The sequence below is a fragment of the Macrobrachium rosenbergii genome, chromosome 2, assembly GCF_040412425.1.
Source record: "Macrobrachium rosenbergii isolate ZJJX-2024 chromosome 2, ASM4041242v1, whole genome shotgun sequence".
NCBI lineage: Eukaryota > Metazoa > Arthropoda > Malacostraca > Decapoda > Palaemonidae > Macrobrachium > Macrobrachium rosenbergii.
This window is the reverse complement of record NC_089742.1, coordinates 91,250,265-91,277,841: the sequence shown is the minus strand read 5'-3', so window position 1 is coordinate 91,277,841 and position 27,577 is coordinate 91,250,265. Positions and strand designations below refer to the sequence as shown.

Here is a 27,577-nt window from a genome sequence, read left to right as displayed (position 1 = left end):
CATCGTATCTTTTTTGTCTTGTATGTTCATATTTTAAGCAATTTAAAGGCTTGGGTCAAATCTCTCATTGGTTAAATGCTCTTATTTTTTTAATAAGATTGTTCATAATATTTCCAGTGGTAATTATTTTTACTTGGGATTTTGTACAATTTCTCATTTCTTTTTTGTAGGTGTCAATAACTGACTTTTAGTTGACAAGCTATTACTTTTTTTCATATCTGGGTAAATCTAATTTGTGTTGCACGCTGTTCACTACGTCATGTTTTGTAACTCTTACCATTTAAAGTAGCGATTTTCAACGTTAACAAATACTTTTCAGTCTGTTAAACGGAAATGGCTTCTATTAGCCACTCGTTTTCCTTGATTTCTCCGAAATATATTTGTCGTGATGAATGAACACATGAAATTTAATATGATTCAATTTTAATGGTGAGCTTTTCCTATCGGTTTCATGCACAAAGATACTTGGCCAATTTTTATGTATATTTTATACACACAAGTAAACCCAATGTTTGCACTTATAATAAGCAACCATAACTGGCAGCTTTGGGTACTGTAACATCCGTTGTAAATCTACTGTGACTGCAAGTACGAGGGTAAGTCAATAAGTATCCGCACTTTTATTCTAATTGTTTGTGAATAGGCTGTATGGCTTTGTGTGCTATGCCGGGTTGTAGATGGCTCCGCCCTCCTCCCTTGTGGTTGGTTTCAGCGTTACCACTTCATTGTGCTCTGCGCTGTTGAGAAGTAAGGATGGACACACCACTCTCCATTTGCACCAAAGAAGAACAATGCTCTGTAATCCGTTTTTTGTGGTCTGAAGGTGTACCAGGAGCTGAAATCCATAGAAGACTTTCAGTACAAAACAGGGCAATGTTTTGCCACGACGTAGTGTTTATGAGTGGATTGAGCAGTTCAAAAGCGGTCGGACAAATGTGGAGGATGAGAAACTCGATGGATGCCCAGCCACAGCCACTACTGACGCTAACATTGAACAAGTCCAAGCCCTGATTCTGAATAACCGACGATTGACTATTGATGAAGTAGCTTATCATATGCACATTAGTCATGGTTCTGCATATGAAATCGTGCATAACAGGCTCAACTTTCATAAAGTTTGTGCGAGATTGGTCCCAAAACAACTTAATGACCAACACAAGCGCAATCGTTTGAGAATCTGTCGGCACTTACTGGACCATCATGCTAATGAAGGGGATACTTTTTTGAAACAAATTGTTACTGGAGATGAAACATGGATTCATCACTTCGAATCAGAGAGTAAACGCCAGAGCATGGAATGGAAACACCCCGATCTCCAGTAAAAAAAAAAATTCAAGAGTCAACCCTCTGCAGGAAAAGTGATGCTCACAGTTTTTTGGGACTCACAAGGGCCAATTCTGGAACATTACCTGGAAACAGGGTCAACAGTAAACAGTGAACGCTACAGTGATATGCTTATCAACAAGTTGAAGCCGGCAATTCGCAACAAACGCCGAGGTCTATTGTCGGAAGGCGTTCTTTTGTTGCATGACAATGCCCGTCCACATACCGCCACCCACACCATTAACACTCTTCAAGAACTTCATTTCGAGGTGTTGGAACATCCTGCATACAGTCCTGATCTCGCCCCGTCTGATTACCATCTGTTTGGTCCACTTAAAGATGCTTTAAGAGGCCGTCGTTTCGCCACCGATCAGCACGTGAAGGAAGCGGTGCATACGTGGCTCAATACTCAACAGAAAATGTTTTTTTCTGAGGGTATCGAAAAGTTAGTGCAACGATGGACCAAGTGCATTGAAAAGCAGGGTGACTATGTTGAAAAATTATGTTATTGTAAACTCTGTATTGCTGTTGTATTAAATAAAAAAAATTGGAGTGCAGATACTTATTGACTTACCCTCGTAGATTCATCAGGCACGTCTTTGCTTGTGTGTGCTTGCAAAAGGGCCTGGGCTCTGTGTTTTTCTAGGCGGTCAATTTTTTTTCTTCTCCAGCGCATCTACATCCTGTGCTTGATTCTTCAAGACACTGATGTTGCAACAAATGAGCATGTAAATACTGCAGACATCTACAGTAGCTTTGTATCACAAAAAATGTTAAAGAACTTTCCAGAAACTGTTGTATACTATGAGGCCCTCTTGGGAACTTCTGAATATGTTTAACTTATCAGTAAAACATATATATCTATAGTTAATTGATCAAGTTACCAAAACTGAGCTAAGCTAAAATTTGTTTGTAATGGGAAACAGACAATAGGTAAGGAAGTACCAGTAAAGTAAGATGCTCTGGGAGGGAAGAAAAAACCAATAGGTCTCTCAGATTTGGAAAAAAAAAAAAAAAAAAAAAAAAAAAAAAAAAAGGGTACTAATACTGTATCAAGGAATACATGAGATCCTGTGAGAAGTTTTAAACAGACTATGGAATGCATGAGATTCTGCGAGAGAAGATTTAACAGACTAAGACGAGGAAAGGATATGGGGGAAGTGGGGAGGAATTCTCGCGCATCTCCTCCAGACACCACTTATAAAAGCTTTCAGGATGATTTCAAACCATTTTGCTTCCAAACTAACCATTCATTTTTATAATCATTGGCCTACATGAGTTGAAAACAAAATACAATTTCAAATGCTATTTTATTTCACACATACATACATACCTGTAACGTGTACAAAGTACATCACTCTATGCCAGGCTCCCCTCTACATAACAACGACACTCACAATGCTATAGCAGTACATGTATAAAAACAACCTCAGAGGGAATACCACTTAACATTAAAACAAAAACGAATTTCCTGCTAACATGCTAAAACAAAGTCTGAGGCCAAGTAAAGGCAGAAAAGCTAGGAGAAAAGTAAAAACTGTGAAGAGGAACAGCTCACCTAACAAGAAAATTCAAGTAAATTATCCTGATAAAAATCTCATGTCAAAGAAAGCGATGAAAATGACAGTCAAACAAGTAAGCAAGGAGTTAGAATGAATTGAAGCATGAATGGGAAAGAAGAAAGGTTGCACCATGCATAATACCTGGCCCTCAATCCACTGTCCAGTATGAACCACGTTACTAATTTTTTTTTGTCAGCCCCATTTGGAAGAGTGAGGGGTAAGGGACAACAGCACTGGAGATATGATTAATTGGTTTGTGTGAAAATCTTTTTTGTTTTGAAAAGAACATTTGTTAATAACACATTACTTATAATTAGCCTGTATAACAATCAAAGAGACAGGATAAAAAATAAGTCCAACTCCCCTCGAAAATTCAGGTAGCTTCTGTGAGTAACGAATACAATGGAAAATGTGGCCACAGATGGTACAAGTACCAGGTACCTGATAAAGTAAAACAGCAGAGAAGAAAAGGGTGCTTTAATCTACATGGGTGTTGATCCCAAGTTGGGCAGAGGCATCCTTAGAAACATTTTACCATGTGCAACCAAGGAGTCATGGAAACCAACAACACGTACTGGTTACTCGACAGATAGGGCTGATGAGAGAAAGAGGGCCAGAGCGACATCCATGGGTGACGCTCATGCCAAGCACCAGAAGTGTAAAGGTGGGTACTTCAAGAAAAACATACCTCCTGATAAAGTAAAGTTTGAGAAAGGAAGGCACCTAAGCCATAAAGTTGATCCTGAGTTGTGTAAAGGCCTCCAGGGAAACATGTAGCTATGAGAAACGAGGAGGCCAACATGCAAAAGGACTCTTGATAGAGTGCAATCTTGGAGACTTGAGAGAAATGGTAGACGAGAGCCAGAGGGGTTGAGACACAAACTGCTGGAGATACAACTTGAGAGAGCCTACTACTGGGCAGAATATGATACCTTCAGGAGAAATTCATAACTAAACACCCAAAACCAGGGAGCTTAAGAATGAAACCTTATTCTAAGAGCGTCTCAAATGTGACGTCTGGGCCGACTGATTGGCTCCCTTGAATTCCATCAGTTGGGATGAGAGCACTGTTGAAAGGAGTATGATGCCTACTGAAGCACCACTACAGAGTTTTAGAGTAGCTCAAAAAGCGACAACACCATAAAAACCACAATCAAGGAGTGACTCAGAGGCCCATAGAAGTCTGTGGAACAACAGGAGTTACCTGGCAATGTGATAACCTGGATCATTAAAGGTGAACAGTAAGTTAATAAACAAGTTAACGAAAATCATATACCTTACTAAAAAAAAAAAGGAAAAAATGCAAAAAGAAAATTATATTTTCTGACTTAAAATATGTTAAACCTTGCAGATTGCCAGCTACTGCAAGAAAAGGAAAAACAAAACTAACATTAACCCTTTTATAGCAGCATGCATCCTATGATGCGTAATAATGGCATAAGATGACTAATGGTGAGCTGCAACTGTAACTTCGCAATAAAAAGTAATCATAAATATTAGAAAGAACATGTATATCTCTCTAAAATGAGCATATTTTATGAATGTCTTGGAAAAGAGGCCCAGCACAGGGTTGAAATGTCAACTTTTAACATGGGTAATAGACAGTATGAAGTAGCATGGCTACCAAAAAGCAGTTTGTTCGGCATATGTGACCTATAATGCAGACAGCACAGGGCTGTTCCCCATCTTCTAGTAAGCATGCTGCCAATAAGATGTCTCATTCATAACCAACCTCATTTTATTCTCATTTTGTGAATCCTACTGTTTTTGCCAGTAATCATAAATACCATACTTCCTGGCACCAAAGACGCTCCGACCTTGAAATGGCTTTGTTTCTGGGTGGCACACTTTGTGCATTTGGTCTATTGAAGTGCATTATTAAAATTCTGTGACTATGGCTACTTTAATATATTCATTATATTGTAGTTTTTTACATTTCATTCATTTTAAAAATACTTTGCTTTGTTTTTCATGTTCATTTACTTTAATATTCATTACGCTTTTCTGAGGTCGACATACCAATGAACTGAAAAACTTGAATAGACTACCAAGTAAACTATAAACTACCCAGCCACGTCTCATTGAAGAAATTTTCTTGGCCAACAGTGTCTCAGTGCATGCAAATCAATGGGGTTACAGGCAGTGCAGTATTTCAAGATTTAATTGGACAAATGCTTATGCAGCAATTTTTTACAATCACAGATTGAGGAAAACTAAACAACCCAACAGGAAATATTAGAAATATGGAATAACACTGTATTGTGCAGTTACACCTTGTAAAAAAAGAGAACTAAATAAAAACAGAATAAATATTAAAATAAACACAATACTAATATTACAAATAAACTTTTGAAGCTTCAAAGCCTGAAAATATTTTGTGTAGTTACCATTTCTAACATTAACTCAGAAGCATGACACAAACATGTTTGACTACAATAGTCTTGCTATAAGATATGCAGATTGTGACTATATCTATTTTTATGATAATTTGTTTATTTACTATTTTAACTGTGTACAGTATAATTTATACTCTTCATTCAGAGGTCATTTACTGGATTATGATTACTATCTAGCAAAGGTAACCTTCCTCTAGTGTCAAGATGGGCCTATGAAAAACATAACCTGTGGCCTCTGTGATGCACGGTAAACTTATGAGACTTATTGAAAAAAAAAAAAAATCTTCAACACGAGGAAATGTGGTATTTTTCTGATTTTAAACAAGAGTGACCAAAGACACAGGCACCAAAAGAACACGGGCAGGCGAGGGCGTACAAAGAGCTGAGAAGCATGATACCTTATAGAGAATCAATAACCATCAAAGACATGGAAATCGGGTCAAAGGAGGCCACCAATACCTGTGAAAGAGCAGGTGAACCTATAAAAGCGACAAAACACAAACTCACAACCAGTTCTTGAAAACAAGTGACAAGTCCGTACCTCTCCCATGCTGTATGTCTTGGAGACTGAAAGTGTCCAAACAGGCAAGAGAAACTGCCATCACTTGTACCGAGATCTCAGAAAAGAAAGGAACAGCAAATGATATGCCCGTAACTCGTTCCCTACGGCAAAAGAAAGTTTGTAAAGAGCAGGCGACATCTGAACGAGGGGATAAGACCTAATAGGCAAAAGCTTGTACACAACATCTTTGTAGGAGGGAAGGTGACAACAGAATGCTACACACCAAGCCAAAGACAACGTGACAGTCTTCCCTGAACATGGCTAGAGCAGGGAGGATGCGTTACATAAAAAAAAAAAATCATATAAGAAATGAGTAAAAATACCGAATTGAAGCAAGGGCATTTATTACTGTGGAGGAGAACAACAAAAATGTCTGACAATACTGTATATAGAATAAAGAATAATTAACTGTGATTATGTAAAACAATATTCCCTTTGAGTCCAAGCTATAGTTCTAATAGTAAGAATGCATACATATGGTATATCTTCCTCAAAGAGCGAAAAACTCGTCAAATGAGCTGAAGGAATATTCCATGAAAGCCCAACCTAAAGTTAGGAGCATACATGATGACAACTGTGTGCGCAAGATGTTTAACAAGAAGGTTACAAGTTCTAAATACAAATAAACTCTTACTCATTTGAATGAGTTGGCGACTAGTGGAGACAGCACTGACCAAAGCCCAAATATTCGATAAGGAAAACTTCACCAAACCTTGACACAACTGGGGGAGGGAAAAGGAATACACAAGTGGTCAATGTCGGAAACCATACCATAAGAAAAATCACAAAATAACAAAAAAGAGGTAAAGCACAAAGGCTACAACTCGGTGTAGCTCGGGATACATCGGAACATTGCAAGTTACACAGGAATATGTGTTATGTGGCTTGCTGGAGTGTGTGGACTGCGTGATTGGTATGTGCAGTGAACTTCTAACTTTCAAGTACTGTATTCAAGCCAGTGTACCTGGGACTTCATGTTTAATAAGTTTCACACAACAGATATATGAGGTTTGCTATAATAAAAACACCTGTACAAGTTTGACTCTATTTATCAAGTATAAAACTTTACCAACATCTTCCTCTCAATCTGCTTTCCAATACAGTGTAGTATATTATTATTATTAAAAAAAGAGCAATTACAGATAATGACTAACAAAAAAATTTCATAACCAATCAATCAAGTAAAATAACCTTGCATGTAACGGAATTCAGTTTTCAAGAAAACAATTCATCTTATAAAAACCATGAAAAAAAAGCTAAAACACAGAATTATATACTGTAGTCTTTAAACTATTACCTCTAATAGTCTTCCATTGACAAACCAGAACCCTTTTCTAAATTCATGAAATGACTGCAAAGGCAGAAAAATTCAGAGAAAAATTAATGCTATGAGTCATGATAAGTTACACATTAATACATTCAGTAAAGGCATTTCTCATAAACAGTCAAACTGGAAACTTAACATTACCTTTGAACCTGCACACCTGGAGAAAACCCTATGTCAAATGTAAGGCTTAGTGCTTGTTTTGTGTACGGAACGATTGTTCCCCTGTTGTGGGTGCGCTCCTTTCCCGGCAGTGCTTATTTTTTTGTTTTAGAGTTTACGTCTGTTGCAGAACGTTAATGAAGTTTGGGCAGCCATCGAATCAGGGTCTAGACAGCATAACAGCATGGACTTGTTTAATAGCAGGTAGTTGTTACCTGTTGTCTTCGACAGTTTTTGATGATGAGAACTTCAGCTAAGTTATCGAGGATGAGTTGGAGGCTCAACCTTTGTCGCCAGTGGAGAGGGGGCATTCTTCTGCTGAGACAGCAGTGTGGCTGTTGCATCGACACCGTCGTGATCATCTGTGTTTTGTGGAGATATTCCTGTTTGCTGCCAAATGGTTTCGATGATTTCACGGCAGTAGTTTGATGGTCGTCCTCGGTGACTTTTGATGCTGGTCATGACATCTCTAGGTGGATGTTCTGTTTTTGTACTGTATGAAGATTGTGATTATTATATTAGTATTATTCATGATACTTTAGTTTATGATTATTACTGATTTGATATTTGCCGCTTTGATTTTCCCGATATTTGTATATTGCTGTGGGTAACTGGTTATACCGTGGATTACGTCTATTATTATTTATGCTGTCTGTATTGTTTATTATTGTTTGATGTAGCTGAAATGTTGTTCACTTTATATAATGTTACTTTTTGCTGTGATAATGTTTAAAGTAACTCTTAATTTTGCTACGTCTAGGGTATTTTTTTATTTTTTGACTGACTCGTGGACAATGTATGATGTTTGATATTACATAACTACTTTTGACCAAACTTGACTCATTTGTAAATTTACATTACTTAATGTTTACAAAACTAGTATTAAGGGTACTTAACATTAATAAACTAGTATTAGGGATACTTAATGTTAATAAATTAGTATTAAGGTTATTTTGCTGGTTTTGTTGTTCCCCTTTCCCCATTGTTGTCTCGGCTTCTGCCAGTCTTTCCACTCCATTTCTCTGTAATTGATGATGGAACCTGATGAACTGAGGTTTGGTTCATGACACACATGACAAAGTAATCTCATATCAAACAAATATATATACAAAAATAATATATATATATATATATATATATATATATATATATATATATATATATATATATATATATATATATATATATATATATATATATATACAGTATATATAGTAATCCTTCAATTATCCGAATAGAGCCAAGGGTCCGTTGGATATGGGTGAAATCCGAATAACGGCAAGTAAAAAAATCAAGTGATGTTCAACTGTACCCTTCCTCCCCTAACCTTGTCAATACTACATAACTGCAAACACTCAGTATGCTTATAACACCAAATATCACAAACTAAAAACTATGCAAAAGGAAATTAGGTACCTTTTTCCCCCTACTTGTAACTAAATATACTGTAATAAAACTACACTTTCAAAAACAAATGCAAGGTCTTCTTTTTGTCTCCCTAGTAAATGACGCAGTTCAGTAGTCAGGTAGCCTGCCTGTGTTTACTCACAGCCTACCATGGTTTTATGACAATGTATTTTTATATAGCAACTTCCTTATTAGTGTTACCATTTATGAGATAAAAATGCGGAGGGTATGTGTGAACTATAGACCTAGGCTAGCCCAGGCGTTACACTCGTAGTATCCACTTACAAAAGTCAAATAGGCTAATATTACAGCTGTATTTAATATAAAGGTAATGGTAATGAAAGTGTTATTTTACTTACAGAATCCATTTATACTGTATTATACTGGTATATTACCATTGTAACATATATAAAAAAAATCATCCCGCTAACTGAGACTTCTACCAAAATAATTAGGAAAATAATTTTTACTTGCTAAAGGAATGTATTAATGGGATTATTTTTATTTTTGTACATAAACATAAAACGGGTATACAAAGGTAAACTAGCATATTCTATGCTAAAGTAAACTCTCCCAAAATCGCAAAACAGCCGTTTCCCGATTCATATCTCAGTTCCTCAACCGCCCCCAACTTTCTCTCTCTCTCTCTCTCAGTACTGTACATATCCTTTAATGAAATATGAATTACTGTATCGTTAACATAAAAAAAAAAAAAAACTAAATCTCCGGTAAGTTCACGACGCCATCGAATGAGTGCGTGCATACAGACATACATACGTTATGTTTAACTTGTTTTTTTTTTTTTGCTTTGCTTGATTTATTTTACTCTTTTTGTCACAAATTCAGTTGACTCTTAAGTATCATTATCAAACGTATCATAACAGTACACAAGAGAATATTTTATAATATTTAATCTCCGTAAAAATATTTAAAATGCGAATTTCATATGTAGGCAACACAAAACCAATAAGGATGTAGCAAGTTCACCAACAGCATGCATTTGTATGTAGGTAGACACGATTGCATTTATTTTTTTGGTTTGTAAAACTAAAAAAAATTAGGAAATACAGTAAAAAAAATATAAACAAGAATAGTGTAGCATAAAAAATATGCAAAATGGTGTAAGTGTGTGTGTTACTGTAATTTAGGCTTTAATGTAAACATACCACAGTTCTCTCTCTCTCTCTCTCTCTCCGTATATTAGTTCTGTACATATCCTTTATTGAAATATGAATTACTGTACCATAAAGATTAAAACACGAAACTAAGCAAACTGCAGGAAGTTCACAACACCAGTGAATGAGTGCGTGCATAGTGAGGAGCGTGTTGCCAGATTTTTTGCTTTGATTTCCTGTCCCGTGCTTCATTACAAGTTTAATTGACTCTATCATTATCGCACCTATCATAACAGTACACAACAGAATATTTTATCACTGTTAATATTTCATCTCTAATCACCATAAAAATATTTAATGTGCAAATTTTGTAGGCAAGAGAACACCAACGCCATAGAATAAATGCGTCTTGCTTTTTTATCTTTTTGCTTTGCTCGATTTAGTGTACCATATTTCATTACAAGTTTAGTCGATTCTAAATATCATTATCATAAATAAATATCATAACAGTACACAAGAGAATATTTTATCACTGTTGATATTCCATCTCAACTCTCTCCCTCTCTCTGCACATGATTCTGCCTATCTTTTGGTCTGAATGAATTAAAAATGAGAAAATACAGTAAAAATATAAACTAGAATACTGTAGCATAATATATAAATAGAAAGTGAAGGAGTGTATGAGTTACTGTACTTAGGCCTCGATGTAAACATACATTGGTTATTGCTCTCTCACTCTCTCTGTCTCTCTGTACTGCACATATCCTCCAACAAATATGAATTACTATATCATCAACATAAACACATGACACCAAACAAGCTCTATCAAGTCAGACTACCTAGCCCTCTTTACTCATCCAACACTGCCTCCCCAACCCCTCCCAGCCATAGGAACAGCTCCCCAACGCCACCCACCTTCCAAAACAACCCCCTTCTCTGATCCCTCTTCTACCCAGTCTTACTGCCCCTCCACTCCGATGGCACCAAGCCATCCAGCACCCCCCACCCCCAATGGAAACTTCTCGAGGCCTCCCCCACCACCCAAAACCCTTTCCCGGTCACGTATTCCTGAGACGTTTACTAGTATTGCACCAGCCCCGGTTTTTTGCCATGCCCATAGGTTTTAGGTTAGGTTAGGTTGGATTGGCTTTGGTTAGGTTAGGTTAGGTTAGGTTAGTTAAGTAGCTCTATAGTAATCTGGGTGTGGGAAATGTAATGAGATTATTTTCAAGAAAATTCTATGGTAGTTTTTAAGCAATGGCATCCCGCTTTTTTCAGGAAAAGGTCCCGGGCTGGTGCAATACTCTGTTACATCTCGGGAAAGTGTTCCCCATCCCTTCCCAGTCAGTCTGAGCATCAGCAGTGTTACCAACATTTTCTTGAAGCCGTGCAGCATTGCCAACCACCAGAGAGTGGTTTTTTCAAATTTTTTGAAATTTACATATATCTTATATCTTTGGGGTCTTGCTCCTGGTCCAGGTGTGCAAGATAATGTCAAATGGCAATCAAGATAATTGAGGGATTACTGTATGTGTGTGTGTGTATATGTATATGTATATATATATATATATATATATATATATATATATATATATATATATATAGTGTGTTTATACATATATATATATATATATATATATATATATATATATATATATATATATATATATATATATATATATATATATATATATATATATATACACACACACACACACACATATATATATATATATATATATATATATATATATATATATATATATATATATATGTATGTATATACACACATGGGTGTGTGTTTATATACATATGTATGTATATGCATATACTGCATATATACATATATGTTTATACACTCACATATACACACATGTGTATACATACATTATATATATATATATATATATATATATATATATATATATATATATATACATACTGTATATGGGGAATAAATGAGGATTAGGCATTAGCTATCCTTATGGTGGTTATGCTCTTTAGCCATTATTCAGGAAAAGAAACATATACATATTATACTCTTCATAATTGTGCACAAGTAATCTATACAATTAAACAGAACTTGAATACATATATATTATAGTATATAATTTATATATATAAATATATATATATATATATATATATATATATATATATTATAATATATATATGTGTGTGTGTGTGTGTGTGTGTGTATACATATACTGTATACAGGTTCTATTTAATTTGATAACTTCCTTGCGCATAATTATGAGGAGGGTAATATCTATGTTTCTTTTCTTGAATCAAGGCTAAAGAGCATAACCATCATAAGGACAGCTGATGCCTAATCTCTCATTTATTTCCCATATTACTGCAGTACTGCGTCTCCATCGAGCGTGGCTGCTCATGGTGTACGTGAAAGTTACACTATGTAACACACTATTAAACAACTAATTTTTAAACCACACCTGCCAACGACAAAGAGCACCAACATAATCATAGAACATTAACATTATCATTACAATCTTGACTACACAGCGCTTATAGATAGCACTGCATTAATTCTTTTTATTAACATTACCAATATTCCGTACATATACACAATATTATAAAATATACAGTATCAATGATAGAATACTATTATAACATTCAGGATTCAAAAACTAGAATATAATTAATTCTATCAAAGGCTAAATCCACTTATGTATCATCTAAGATAACAGGGTTTTCTAAAATAGTTTTGGTCAAAGTTGGGGCGGCACCATAAGTACTGTAAAGAGTACCTTGGCACATTTCATACTGTGAGGCCTCAAGGTTTTTATCACAGTCAACATGATGGAAGATATGGATGAGTCCCGGATCTGCTGCTCTGAACACCTTAATGCCACTTTTGAGCACCTAAAAAAGAAGAAAATCGTAATTAGAGTAAACAGTAATTATCAAGAGTGTGTGTACTGTAGATGACTCATTGAGGAGAGAGCATTATAAGACACTGACTTTTTGTAGCTTGAGAAATGGAATCAAACATTATATAATAGATTCAAAAAATGAAAAAAATAATTAGGTTCTCTAAAATTAATGAAACTTCTCCTTGAGAGGACATATAATAAACTGACTTTCTGTAGCTATGTTACGGGAATCAAATATCAATTTAGATGGAAAAATATAAAAAAACACGTGCTTTAAATTAATGAAACACCTCACTGAGAAGACCGTATCACAAAACATCGATTTTTTGTAGCTACGAAGAAAGGGAATCAAGTATACCAATTTGGATGAAAACTGGGTGCTTTATATCGGTGAAACCATCCATGCCCTGCTGCGATGAATATTTCCGCATAATTTGTATTTTTAACCTTCGTGTCAATGAAAAGGCTCTCAGCAATCTCCAGATTAAATACAATGCTTATGGGTATCTTTGTCTAATTTTGGTCCTAAAAACTATTCTTTCATATATAATCTACCAGTAAGAATCATTAAATTTATATGGTTCAAATTACAAGTACAGGAAGTTACGTGGATTAGTGTACCTCAAAACTAGCCCAAGCAGAGAAATACCTATAAAAAATGAGAAAATCACATAAATGTATTGTTCACTTCATCTAATTTACTTGTGAACTGGCCTCTAGTGGTACTATTCACAACCTCAACTGTAGTCTGTTCCAAAATGAGGCCATTTTATCATTGTTATTTACATCTTTTATTATCTTAAATGTTTCTGTGCCCTGATATCTGAATTTATGCTTCTCTAGAGTGTAAAGCGAGGAATTCTAACGTTTGACATCCAAAGTGTCTGACCGACAGTTTTAGTTTTGTTGCTCTTTACAATTTGAAGACCTTCACAAGTAGGCAATACTTGGCATTCTTGTTTTTATATAACCTATGTACATAACTTTTGCTTGTATTAACGCTGAATGGCATTAGTGCTGTACTGACCACATCTTTTAAGTAGGTAAGCGGGCAGCTATGGAGTTCCTGGAGTAAATGAAAATGGGGAATGCCTTGTAGAAATGAGTTTGGAAAGAGGCACGATTGCTGGAAATCTGTGGTTCCCAAGGAAAAGCACACTCAGAAAAGAAAAATTGTGAAGAAAAGTTTGTCAGGTTATGTGTTGGTCCTGAGTGGACAGACAGCAAGCTGATGGATGTAATGGTGACAGTGGGAGTGGGTGGAGGATGAAATGTAACTGTAATGGTCATCACGACAAGTAAGTTTGATGAAGAAGTGCAGAGTACAACATACGGAGAAAATGGATGAAGAAGTGCAGAGTACAACATAAGGAGAAAATGGATGAAGTGCAGAGTACAACATAAGGAGAAAATGGATGAAAAATGGGCCATGAAGAAGTGCGGAGTAGAATATAAGGAGAAAATGGATGAAAAATGGGCTACCTTAAAGACAGAGAAGTCAAAGGAATATGTAATATGTGTAAAACTCCACAGCAGGATTATGGTGTCAGCAGGGACTGTTAAAAGGGGTTTAGGAAAGTGGTAGGCAGGAATAAGACATTGGTGGTGGGATGAGGAAATGAGAAATTTAATGCAGGAAAAATATGGTTAAGATGGTCGGGAAGGTGGGAGAAAAAGAAGGTATGTAGTTACAAAGGGTTGCGGGGCTACTAATGAAACTGAAAACGGAAAGGCATCTGGGCTTGGTACAAGACGACAAAGTGGCTCAACATTTCTTTGTAAGTGAATAATCATTTCTTTGTACTCAACATTTCTTTGTAAGTGAATAATCATTTCTTTGTACAAGTGTAAATTAGATTGGAAGACTGTATAGTTACATGGACATACCTTTTCCTTGCTTAACCCACCTGAGAAGGTGTATGATAGGAGTTTCACTCAGAAGGTAAGGCACTTGACAGAAGGCTGGATGCAGGAAGGGTAGTATGGGTTCAGACAGGGAAGAGGGTCTCAGGACTGGGGTGGGTAACCTTTTCAAGCGTGCATGCCAAAATCTTTCACATAAAATTTGCAAACTGCCAACTGTTTGGGGGGGGGGATATATTAATAACGGGTACCTTTCAAGTATCGTTTTTTTTTTTTATTAGTATTTAAGGGCAATATTAGTTGCCGTATACATCCAAGCAAAAGAGCAAACAATAATTCTGATTTACTGGTATTTTTTCATCAGATAAATCACCACTAGTTCTCCCGCCTTTTTTAAAAATATTACAGCGGCCAGTGTCACAATGGTTTTATTGAATACAACACAATAAAGGGAATAAAATGAAAGATATTCTCTTATTTGATGGTTATACTGGAAACTTGTAAAAGTTGCATTACTTCCTCTTTGCCCACCCCTGCCCAATTCCCCCTCTCTCTCTCTCTACTAATTCACGCTTTGGTGTTCTTTTATAGGTGGAATTTGGATTTCGTTATTGTTTGATACTTACTTAGTCTTTGTCATTGTCCTTGAAACAAGTAAATGTACGTATACACTGTAAGTGTGAAATTCAAAATTTCTGGTTTAGAATTTTAGCAGATTTTATTTGAGGTCGCATTTCACCACCTTTTGCATTCGAGAAAACGCTATAATTAACTGCTTTGGTTGGTTATGGTAATATTGTGTCCTTGTATATGCAATTATTCTTTGCATGAATTTGCATCACTTTTTCATAGAATATATACTAAAATTTCATATATAAGTTTCCTCTCTCTTTCTCTTCAGTTAAAAGTAAATTTACTCTGTTTTCACCTTTCTTACTTAGATCATGTAACTGCTTTGTCTCTCGTTTATGTAACTAACGTTGGCTGCAAGTCCTCTTGTTTCATATATATTAGTGATCGCTCAAAGTAAAGCTCAAAATTAAGTTGACAGTCAATCTTTCCTTGGCCACGGCGTTCAATCCAATGTTTTCGTTCAAAAACAATTATTCCTCATCGAACTCCTAAAAAGGAAACTGAAATATGCTAGTCTGTACTTGGCCAGTTTACAGGCACTTGAAGTTCGAAAAAATATTAAATTGTTTATAAGTTACAATGCTGCAAACTTCACTAAGGTCATTTAGTACCTCACCTAAGGTTCTGTGCAACACTTGATTTTCCATATTCTAGAAATCACTGATTATGTCAGCGTTACACATTTTCACCTGGCGTACAATAGGTTACATACACAGCCACAGTTAATGTTCATAAGTGTAATTTTCTGCACCTGGAATTCAGTATTTCCTTTCACTGACTACAGTAGTTCTCCTTCAATAAAACAACGTTAGTTGTGCTGTGTAAAATGCCTCTCTATACATTTTACAGTAGCTCCTTTTTCCCATTCTTAGTTCTTTTCCCTTTAACTTTTTTATACTTCGCTTGAATTTCGCAGATATTCTGGAGTTCACTTTTTGGACTGTTTGACGTTTAACAAATCAAGAGTAATTTTTCCTTGAGTTTGGCTGCATTCTACTTCCACCCACTATTTGGCTCTGTCCCTGTTGTATTTCCCTCTCATGAATCTCGTTTGCTGTTTACCTATTCACAGGTTTTGACTGATTGCTTTTATTTTTATATATAAACACACAAACGCATATATGTGTGTATATATATATATATATATATATATATATATATATATATATATATATATATATATATATATATATATAAAATAAATAAATAAATAAATATATATATACACAGTACACACACAAACATACATATATATATATATATATATATATATATATATATATATATATATATATATATATATATATATATATATATATATATTATTTCCTCGCCACCCAACAACACGAGAGAAGTGGGGTGCGACGTGAAGTTGAGGTAACGATACCTTGCCAAATGGGAAACACCCTCTCTCCCACGGATGAAGCGGCCGTATCACTGATAGACCTATCAGAGGGGACCAATAGACTCCCAACATCCTCCCCGTCCCCAGTGCCTCTGGTGGAAGAGAAGACTCTCAGTCAAGATCACCAGGCCTCGTGAGTTTTCAGACACTATCTCTCCCCCCAACCCCCCGTGGTAGATGATGAGGATAACGATCATGATGGGACTGGCGCTGTCAGTCACAAGCCAGTAGAAAAAAGAAAAGAGCCTCTTGATTGCCCACTGGACCGAAGACCAACAATCGTGAATAACCTCGCCCGCAACCTGAGAAGTAAAGTCACATTGTTATTCACAATTAGAGCCCATCGATGAAGCTAGACGCCATAGTAGAAAAAAAAGTTAAGTATATCTTAGTTTTACCAGACCACTGAACTGATTAACAGCTCTCCTAGGGCTGGCCCAAAGGATTAGACTTAATTTATGTGGCTAAGAACCAATTGGTTACTAAGCAATGGGACCTACAGCTTTTTGTGGAATCCGAACCACATTATAGCGAGAAATGAATTTCTATCACCAGAAATAAATTCCTCTAACTCTTCATCAGCTGGCTGGAGACCCGAACTTGGGCCTAGCGAGTGTTAGTCCACAGCTTTACCGACTCGTCCAACAAAGAGTCTATCGCCATAGTAGAGAGAGTCAAGTTTCTCATGGGCTACAATCCTCTTATCTTCCACAAACTTCCATGCAAAATTAAACATGAATTGGTTGACAGGACTACCTGCCTATTTCAACACAATATTCTTACAGTCGAGAATTTTGGTCCTAGTATAAAAGTCTCAAGATATAACCTAATCTGGGACCACCCAATCCCCGCCCCCCTTCAGGGTACTGGCTGACACCCCATGCAGGAAATTGGGCACAGGCCCACCTTCTACCACAAGTGCCAGCCAACCTCCCACCACGAGTGACTGCCCATCCCTGCCGGCCAACCCCCCCATCCACCCAAATCATCAACTCATTCATTTCCAACACTTCGTGAGTAGCCATGGATATATTTGATATAATATAAAATATTTTTGGCCTCAAGCAGAACATTCCTCTCCTAAAGCATGTTCTGCAATAAATTCAAAGGCATCATTGCACTGCAAGAAACGCTCCTATGGCCACATGACCTTGTCATCTGCTATTCAGTGCATAAAGACTTCAGAGCTTTCTCAACCTCATCGATCGATGCAAGTTACAGATCACACTGCAACCAGTTGCCCAAAAGAGGCCTGTCTTTCCCGTGGCACAAATTTTTAAACATAGTGAATTTGATGACCTATACGTGTGATAGTGCACTGGGTCTTCAAGTGACAGCAGGGGACTCTTAAGATCCTAAAAATCAATGTTTATATGCCCTGGGAAAATAACATTAAATTTGATCAAAACTGCATGAACCTAGGTGAGTTAAATGAGCCTAGGTGAGTTACCAGCATTTTTTCACGTTTCTACTGCTGATTATATTTGTATAATTTGGGATCTTAATTCTCATCCCACAAAATAGTGCTCCTCCCTCCCTCTTCTTATACCTAGTTACGAAACAGAATGGATGCAATTATAACCTGGCTGGACCACTGCATCACGTCTCCACGCTTTTATTATTATTACTATTATATTATTATTATTATTATTATTATTATTATTATTATTATTATTATTATTATTATTATTTTGTTGAATATGATGGCAGCATTGGTTGCATAAATCTTGTAGATTATCCGTTCAACTCTTCTAATTAGTCTTTTTTCTTCTTCAGTAACAGAATTAAGTAAAATGCCAAAGTTCATTGCAGGGATTTCTATTTATAAAAATATCCAAATGTCGATGGTTAATGGAAATTCCGAGGGCAGGGTCCAAAAACGAGTGCAGGGGTCGTCAGTGCTTCTGGGATCGTGGTAGGTATCACAACATGTTTCGGAAGGCCTTCTTCCTTCTTCAGGCGTGAGCTCAATGAAATGGTAGGACTCTGGTCTCGCTTTTTTATATCAGCGGGGGCCGCTGGTCACAGTCTGCTTTTTGATTAGCCGAGAAAGCGCTGATTTTTGATTGGCCAAGAGAGCGCTGACGTCACGAGGCATGGTCTTCTCCCATTGGCTGGCGGTTTCTTGGCCTTAATCTCAGTGTAGTGGTTGCTCTCTTATCCCCTGTGGTTCATAAGACGTGCCCTGTGGAGGAATGCATGTATAGTTTCATTAAGGTCATGTCCTCCGTCTGGGGGTTTGTCAGGAGGATCTTGCTCGTTGCTGCTGTTCTCACCGTCCTGCTGGGATGTTCCAATAGTTATGTTTTCAGGGGCTGCTGTGATAGGGTGTTGTGTCGCTGTCAGAAGTAGATAGGTTTCTTTTGTAGTATTAATGCTGGGTTTTTCTGCTCCTATATGCAGTGCCTCTAGTATCTGTAGTCTTTGGTGGTCAGGGGCTTGACCTATTATTTCGAAGCAATTGATACAGTAATATCACTACGCCGGACATGGAGGTTGTGAGTGTCTCTAGCATGGTTGAAAATGGCCCCCTCTTGGGCGTGACAGGAAATCCGTTTCGAAAGACGCATGGTGGTCATTCCGATGTAGGTTGCAGGGCATCCTCGCAGAGGACATTTGTACAGGGACACCACATTGGTCTTCTTCAGCGTTCCTGTCGAGGGGCGGGGTTGTTCTTCATAATAAGACTGCTCGTCTTCTTGATGGCATAGTAGATAATCAATTGTACATTTTTTGTCGGGTCGGTGGGGATGACGTGCTCCTTGATGATGTTTTTCAGGGCTTTTTCATCGTCTTTATACCATTTGTGGAATCTCCCTCTGTAGAATAATTTAATATTTTCAGGGGGGTGTCGGGCAGAGTTCTTGCTGGTACCAATTCTCCTAACCTTTCTTTACAACGTCTTGGATGTCTCGGTTTTTGTGTCCGTTGTTAACCAATACTTGGGTGGCGCAGTCGAGTTCTTCATGCGTTTTTCGCCACGAGGAGCAGTGGAAAAGAGTGCGACGAACATAGGCTTTAATAACAGGGTTTTTATAATGCTCTGGGCACTTGCTCTCACCATTCATGCAAAGGCCCAAGTTAAGAGGGTTTGGTGTAAACAGAAGTGCTGAAGGCAGTGCCTGCTGCTCTACCAGCACGTTGAGGAAGGGGAGGCGGTTATTTTCAGCATATTCTATGGTGAAGGACAGGCTGCTGTGCTTGTGGAAGGCAGCCCATAAGTTGTCAATCTCCCCTTGTGAGTCTGCACGGAGGAAGGTGTCATTAATATAACGCACGTACAGGGGGGGTTTACATACATTAGCGATCAACAGTACCCATGTAAAAATTTGCAAATAAGACTCCTAGGGGGGAACCCATGGTGACTCCATCTACTTGTAAATACACGTGTCCTTGGTGGAGTCGCCATGGGTTCCCCCCTAGGAATCTTATTTGCAAATTTTTACATGGGTACTGTTGAACAACGGGTCTTCGCTAATGTATGTAAACCCCGTTTATGTGCGTTATATCGACAACACCTTCCTCCATGCAGACTCACAAGAGGAGGTTGATAACTTACGGGCTGCCTTCCACCAGCACAACAGCCTGTCCTTCACCATAGAATATGCTGAAAATAACCGCCTCCCCTTCCTCGACGTGTTGGCAGAGCAGCAGGCACCGCCTTCAGCACTTCTGTTTACACCAAACCCTCCAACTTGAGCCTTTGTATGAATGGTGAGAGCGAGTGCCCAGAGCATTATAAAAACTCTGTTATTAAAGCCTGGTTTGCCACGCTCTCTCCCACTGCTCCTCGTGGCGAAAAATGCATGAAGAACTCGACTGCGCCACCCAAGTGTTGGTTAACAATGGACACAAAAACTGAGACATCCAAGGTGATGTAAAGAAAGGTTAGGAGAATTGGTACCAGCAAGAACTCTGCCCGACACCTCCCTGAAGATATTAAATTATTCTACAGAGGGAGGTTCCACAAATGGTATAAAGACAATGAAAAACATCATCAAGGAGCACGTTACACCCACCGACCGGCAAAAAATGTACAACTGATTATCTACTATGCCAGCAAGAAGACGAGCAGTCTTATTATGAAGAACAACCCCGCCCCTCAACAGGAACCACTGAAGAAGACCAACGTGGTGTACAAGTACAAATGCCCTCTGCGAGGATGCCCTGCGACCTACATGCGCCTTTCGAAACGGATTTCCTGTTACGCCCAAGAGGGGGCCATTTTCAACCATGCTAGAGACGCTCACAACCTCTGTGTCCGGCATAGTGATATTATCAATTGCTTCGAAATAATAGATCAAGCCCCTGACCACCAAAGACTACGGATGCTAGAGGCACTGCATATAGGAGCAGAAAAACCCAGCATTAATACTACAAAAGAAACCTATCTGCTTCCGACAGCGACACGACACCCTATCACAGCAGCCCCTGAAAACGTAACTATTGGAACATTCCAGCAGGACGGTGAGAACAGCAGCAACGAGCAAGACCCTCCTGACAAACCCCCTGACGGAGGACATGACCTTAATGAAACTATACATGCATTCCTACACAGGGCACGTCTTACGAACCATAGGGCATCAGAGAGCAACCACTACACTCTGAGATTAAGGCTGAGAAACCGTCAACCAATGGGAGAAGACCATGCCCAGTGACGTCAGCGCTCTCTTGGCCAATAAAAATCAGCGCTCTCTTGGCTAATCAAAAAGCAGACCGTGACCAGCGGCCCCTGCTGATATAAAAAAGCGAGACCAGAGTCCTACCACTTCATTCAGTTCCCGCCTGAAGAAGGAAGAAGGCCTTCCGAAACGTCGTGATACCTACCATGATCCCAGAAGCACTGACAACCCCTGCACTCGTTTTTGGACCCTGCCCTCGGAATTTCCATTAACCATCGACATTTGGATATTTTTATATAAATAAAAATCCCTGCAATGAACTTTGGCATTTTACTTAATTCTGTTACTGAAGAAGAAAAAAGACTAATTAGAAGAGTAGAACGGATAATCTACAAGATTAATGCAACCAAGGCTGTCATCATATTCAAAAAAACATGTTTGAAAGAGGGCCTATACCCAAAGTATATTATTATTATTATTATTATTATTATTATTATTATTATTATTATTATTATTATTATTCAGAAGATGAAACCTATTCATATGGAGCAACCCACAGGGGCCACTGACTTGAAATTCAAGCTTCCAAAGAATAAGGCATTCATCAAGAGGAAGTAAGAAGAGGTAAAGGGAAATAAAGAAGAAAACTTACTTATTAAAAAAGGAAAAATAAATTAATAAATTAATAAATAGATAAAAATGTGTCAAAATGCACGAAGAATAGTATTATGGTAGTAATGCGTCACATCTTCACTTGAACTTCTGAAGTTCCAATAACATGACATCCTCTGGAAGGCTGTTCTACAGTCCAACGGTTTGAGGAATAAAGGACCTCTGGAACTGAGAAGTTCAACAGCAAGGCACATTTGCTGCATATTGGTGCTGGTGTTCAGCAAACCTGGTTACTCTTGGCAGGAAAGGGGAATCATGGATCAACTGTGAATGTGAAAGATCTCTGTTAAAATACAATTTGTGAAAAAGTGACAAACAAGAGACCATCTGTCGATGATGGTCCAAATCATAATGGCCTGTCCACACTAGCGGGCATGACTGGCGGACACTTCCAGCTGTTTAAATTTTCTCTCGTTTCTGAAGAAGTGATACCAGACAATCGCATCGTTCTGGCTCCATACTTGATCGGTTAGTATAGTGGAACAGCGTTTGCCTGTCGGGCAGTGCCCGCTAGTGTGGACAGGGCTTTAGGAAACAGAAACCTACCACCGTGAATCACTCTATCTAAAAGAGATAAATCTCTGGCAGAAGCAGGCATCCTCGCCGGAGGAAAGTATTCTAGCAAAGGAAGCACAAATGAGCTAGAACATGTTGCACTGATTTTATCATTGTTATAAATATATGAGGCCTTACGGACAATACCTAACTTTCGTGCGACATTTGCTGACACTTTCATTAGATTTCTCAAAAGTAAGATGCAAATCAAAAGTTACACCTAGAACAGTTAAAGCTTCAGACTCATTTAGCAAAGTCCCATCCACCTGAAGGGGAGGATGGGGGTGGGAAATCTGTACGAGATCCGCTAATCAATAGTGTTTTCATTTTACTGGAATTCAGCCTCATTCCCCACCGATTACACCAATGGTTCTCAACCTTTTTTTGCCCATGGACCCCTTTTCCTCTTAATTTTTCTTGGTGGGGCCCCATAGCCATTCCTTGAAAAAAAAAAGCTTATTCTATTTTCCACCAATAAAAAGTAAAAGAATTATATAAAAAATTGAAGAAATAGTAAATGATTATGCTTTATTTTGAAGGAAAACTAATTTACTGCAAATAAACTTATTTAACAGTTAAAATCTATAGAGCATTTATGCACACTAGTAAATAATTCATAACACACCATTTTAAGATCAGTGAGTCATTAAGAAAAAATGCAGATTTATTCAATGAGATCCCTGTGGTTGATGATACTCAGCGACTTTTTTTTCTTTATATTCGGCTCCACCGATGTCAATGATAGTCGAATATCACCCTTTTTCACATTGTCGAGTCTATGACGAGCTTTTGATAATAAGTGAAAAAAACACAAAGACTAAATCCTGATTCAACCAAAGTAAGATGATGGAAAAGCTATAAAGCTGTGCTTTATCCCAGATTAGTGGGTACTTTTTAGCAGTCATTTGTTTCCATTTATTACGCTTCCCATCTTTGAATTTTGCATGCAATATTTCATCACTTTGTAATTCAATGAGGGTCTCCTGTAAAGAAATGTCTACATCGACAGCATTAACTTCAAAAGGAACTTCCACCCAAGTTGATATATCGATCATGAGTTTGTCACTAAACCGAGCTTGCATATTTTCAAGAAAATTTTTCAAATATTCAGCATACAATGCAAGGTCATCATCGTGCAAATCGCTGCTAATCAAGGAACTTTTCAAATGCAAGACGTCTAATATTAATTTTGTACAGCTTTAGTTTTCTCAGAAATGCAGTAATAGCATCTTTACTGGATATGAGATCAAAATTTCTTCCTTGGAGCTGTTTATTAAGTAAATTGATTTTTTTTCAGATATATCTAATAAGTAAAATACATCACATTTAGTTGCAAGCAGTTGTTCTCAAAGCTGGGTGTTAGCCAGAAATAAGACAATAGAGTCCCAAAGTCCAATAAAACGATGAAGACAATTCCCTTTTGGTAACCACCTCACCTCAGTATGCATTACAAGGCGTTCAAACTCTTCCACATTTTCTCTACAAAAATTCTCGAAATAGGCTATCTTGAAGGGCATCCTGCAGACGTCCGCCTAATCGCTTTGCAACTAAGTGTTGACGGTGTATCACATAGTGCATGCAAAATACCTCGGGGACAGCCTTTTTCAAGTGTAATAAAACCTTTGTATCTGCCAGTCATGGATGGTGCACCATCAGTAGCATATGCAATAATATTTTTGAGTGGAATACTGCTTTCCTTGAAATAATTAACAACTTCATTAAAGATTTTTTCACCTTTATGAAACATATGAAAACTGCGTTCCAGGCAAAGCAAGGCTATTCTCTTCACCCATGGGTTTATGAATCCCATGGGAGATTAGCAGGATAATTAGGGCTACAGCAAATGCACCTTTTTGGTTCAGAGCCCCTTCAACCCTAAGGTAAAATAGATAGATTATAATTTCTCTGACCTTCGTCAGTGAGAGAGAGAGAGAGAGAGAGAGAGAGAGAGAGAGAGAGAGAGAGAGAGAGAGAGAGAGAGAGAGAGAGAGAGAGATTCATCGTGAAAACAAACATCTAAGGTTGCTGCCTGCTACCTGAGAAAAGACGGGTGATTTTCACCTCCGTTTGCCCTTGTCACTGTAAAATTTCAAGTTTTTTCTACTTAATTACCATAAAAATTCAAAGCTAAAAGAATATTTCTACTTTTAGTACTTTATTATGGCGTATATTACTGTAGAAATTCCATTCTCAGTAATAACAACTGTTCTGAAGTAGAACTGCTCAATGGACCACTAAAATATCACCGTGGATCCCCCAGTTCATTATTTTTTGTTTGTTTGGACCCCAGTAATGTTACATGGACCCAACCACTGGATTACACTATTCACTGATCTGGGTCATGTCCCAACTGAGCTGAGGGTAGCTTCACCCTCAGGTGTTGCATCATCGGCATATTGAACAACCTTGTTTTCAAGGCCAACAACCACATCACTTGTATACACTAAAAATAACAGCGAACCAAGAACACTACCCTGTGGAACTCCAGACACAATAGGTCTTGGTTCACTAAAGATCCCATCAACAGCAACTCGCTAGTGCCTATCTGTAAAGAAATCTTAAAAGTAATCCTAAAACATATCCACCCACTCCAAAATTCTCAAGTTTATAAATAAGTGCCTTATGATTTACTAAATTGAAAGAAGCACTAAAATCTATTTGAATTACTCTACACTCAAAACCCTTACCAAAGTTCTCTTGCAAATGGCATGTCAAGTCTAAAAGAGTATCGCAGGCACCTAACTGCTTCCTATAAGCATGTTGGCTATCAGCTAACAATCCTTTAGATTCCACATACTTATATGAAGGCTTAAAAATAAGTTTTTCAACAACTTTGTAGAGCATGGGGAGAATGGAAATTGGCCTGTATTACTGCAACGTTCACTACGATCATTGAAACTGGCTATGATCACATCCCCTTACGTATATCATTCAATACACCATCCCATACTGATCGCCTACCTGCTGTTAACTGGGGCTTTAAAACTCACCAGAAAACCAGATCCTTTAGGGTTACTTCGGAAAATAGGTTGTGATCAACAGTTCAACAGAAATGCAGAAATGACCACCACAGGAGAGATTTGAAAGAATTCTATTCGAATATAATATCTGCTCTGCTTGAATCAGGCAGGGAACCTTTAGATTTCTCCCAGACTCCCTACTTTTAATTCACTTAATACCATTAATCAAAAACAAGCTAAAGATGCAGCTGACCCTGGCAATTATCGTCCAATTGCAATTACTAAAACTGTGTCAAAGATACTTGTCAGTTATTCTAGAGAGGCTTCTCCCCTTTCTACATACTGCTGACAACCAGTTCAGATTTAAAGCAAACCACTCAACCGACACCTGCATCTACATCCTGAAAGAACTGCTGAACTATTACCTGTCATCAGCCTCTCCTTTATTCTTGTTTTGTTGATGTGAGAAAAGCATCTGACAGAGTAAACTACCTGAAGCTCTTCCTGAAGCTGCACAAAAGAGGCACACCTCTATATTTAACTGACATTTTATATTGCTGGTTCTCCACACAGAAATTCTGTGTCAAATAGGGTAACGTATACAACTTCAGCTCCCTAAATGGGCTTCGGTAAGGGGCATTCTCTCTCCATATCTGTTTAATATGTACACAGATGCCCTGAATGTCAAACTGAACTCACTTCCAATTGGATGCACTATCAACAAAACAACAATAAACCTCTGTTATGCCGACTTTATGGTCCTGATTTCCCCGTCAGCACAAGGTCTCCAGCGACAAATCAACACTTTCTGCAGATATACAGAGGAATTTGATATCCTATACAACGACACCACGACCCAGTGCATGTCACTGCTCCCGAGATCATTTAAGCATATTGCAGAACCTCAAATTTTCCTCGGAAATCACTGTCTGGAATTCGTGCATGATTTTCCACATTGGGCCACATCATCACAGATGACCTAAAAGATACGGCAGACATAGAGGAGAGGCGTCACAAACTATGTGCGACTGGTAACATGATTGCAAGGAGGTTTGCCTTTTGTCACCGAGACACAAAACTGCTACTCTTCCATTCGTACTGCTACAGCATATATAGTGGACTCTCACTGCATTGCAGTTCAATATTCGCAGATTTTTCTGTGGAATGTATATTTCAATAAATCAAGAAAAATTTGGTAATTCGTGGATTTTTTAGTGGCGCAATGTTCACTAATTACTGTATTTTCAGGTTATTTTCGTGACTAAATAAATTTTTATGATGAAAAAATGATTTACTAATTTTCAAATATTAAGATTAATAAGATTAAATAATAATACTGTACCTGTAATAATATGGGTAATAAGTACTAATTTTCAAATACAGGGCATCCCAGAGTTACAGCAGCACCGACTTACAGCGTTCCCATCTCACGGCACTTTTTCAAATACATTTATCAAGAATAGTTAACTAGATACGATGCCATAATCAAGTTTGTGTCTACCTTTAGGGTTGTAAGAGTTGCATTTTTGAAATCCTCACAATTTTCTGTATAAGAAATACCCACTGAACCATTTGGGCTCAAAAACATAAAAGCCCCATATCTCTGGGACTATGAGGCAAGAAGATCCAAGATGTGGGAAAGATGGGATAATGAGGACTCTGTCCCATAATGACGTTCTCTTCCTTTACACATGGGTGGCCTGTGTTGCTGTGTATACTTATTCTCTAATTTTGCTATTAATAAGTGTTTTCTGCAGAATGTGTTATTATAATTGTTTTTATGTATTACTATGTTTATTATTATTTTTATTATCATTATTATTACTATTATTATTATTATTATTATTATTATTAATGAGTTTTGCTTTTTACACTTTTTGTATTTACCATTATGGACTGGACTTCTGTAACCACCTAAGGTCACTAGCTGGAAATCAATCGTATAAATCTTTCTTTTTTAATAGTTACCATTTTTAATATTTTTGCTATTATTCTCAATATTATTACAGTCATTACCATTATTATGAATACTATTTACTGTTACTTCAGCAACTGTGTGGATATTGCGATTATCATTTTTACCATTTTACCTTGTGTATCTAGGTTGAGTGTAGTGTGTTGT

General features: G+C 37.5%; 1 long non-coding RNA gene across 1 annotated transcript; it reads right to left on the bottom strand.

Annotated features, from left to right (window-relative positions):
• Nucleotides 1-156: 156 nt before the first annotated feature.
• LOC136849123 (uncharacterized) lies at nucleotides 157-12,747 on the bottom strand. Its single transcript, XR_010856241.1, has 2 exons — nucleotides 12,620-12,747; nucleotides 157-7,822 (listed from the first exon to the last, which is right to left on the bottom strand). It is a non-coding gene; the product is annotated as an uncharacterized lncRNA (long non-coding RNA).
• Between the last annotated feature and the right edge of the window lie 14,830 nt (nucleotides 12,748-27,577).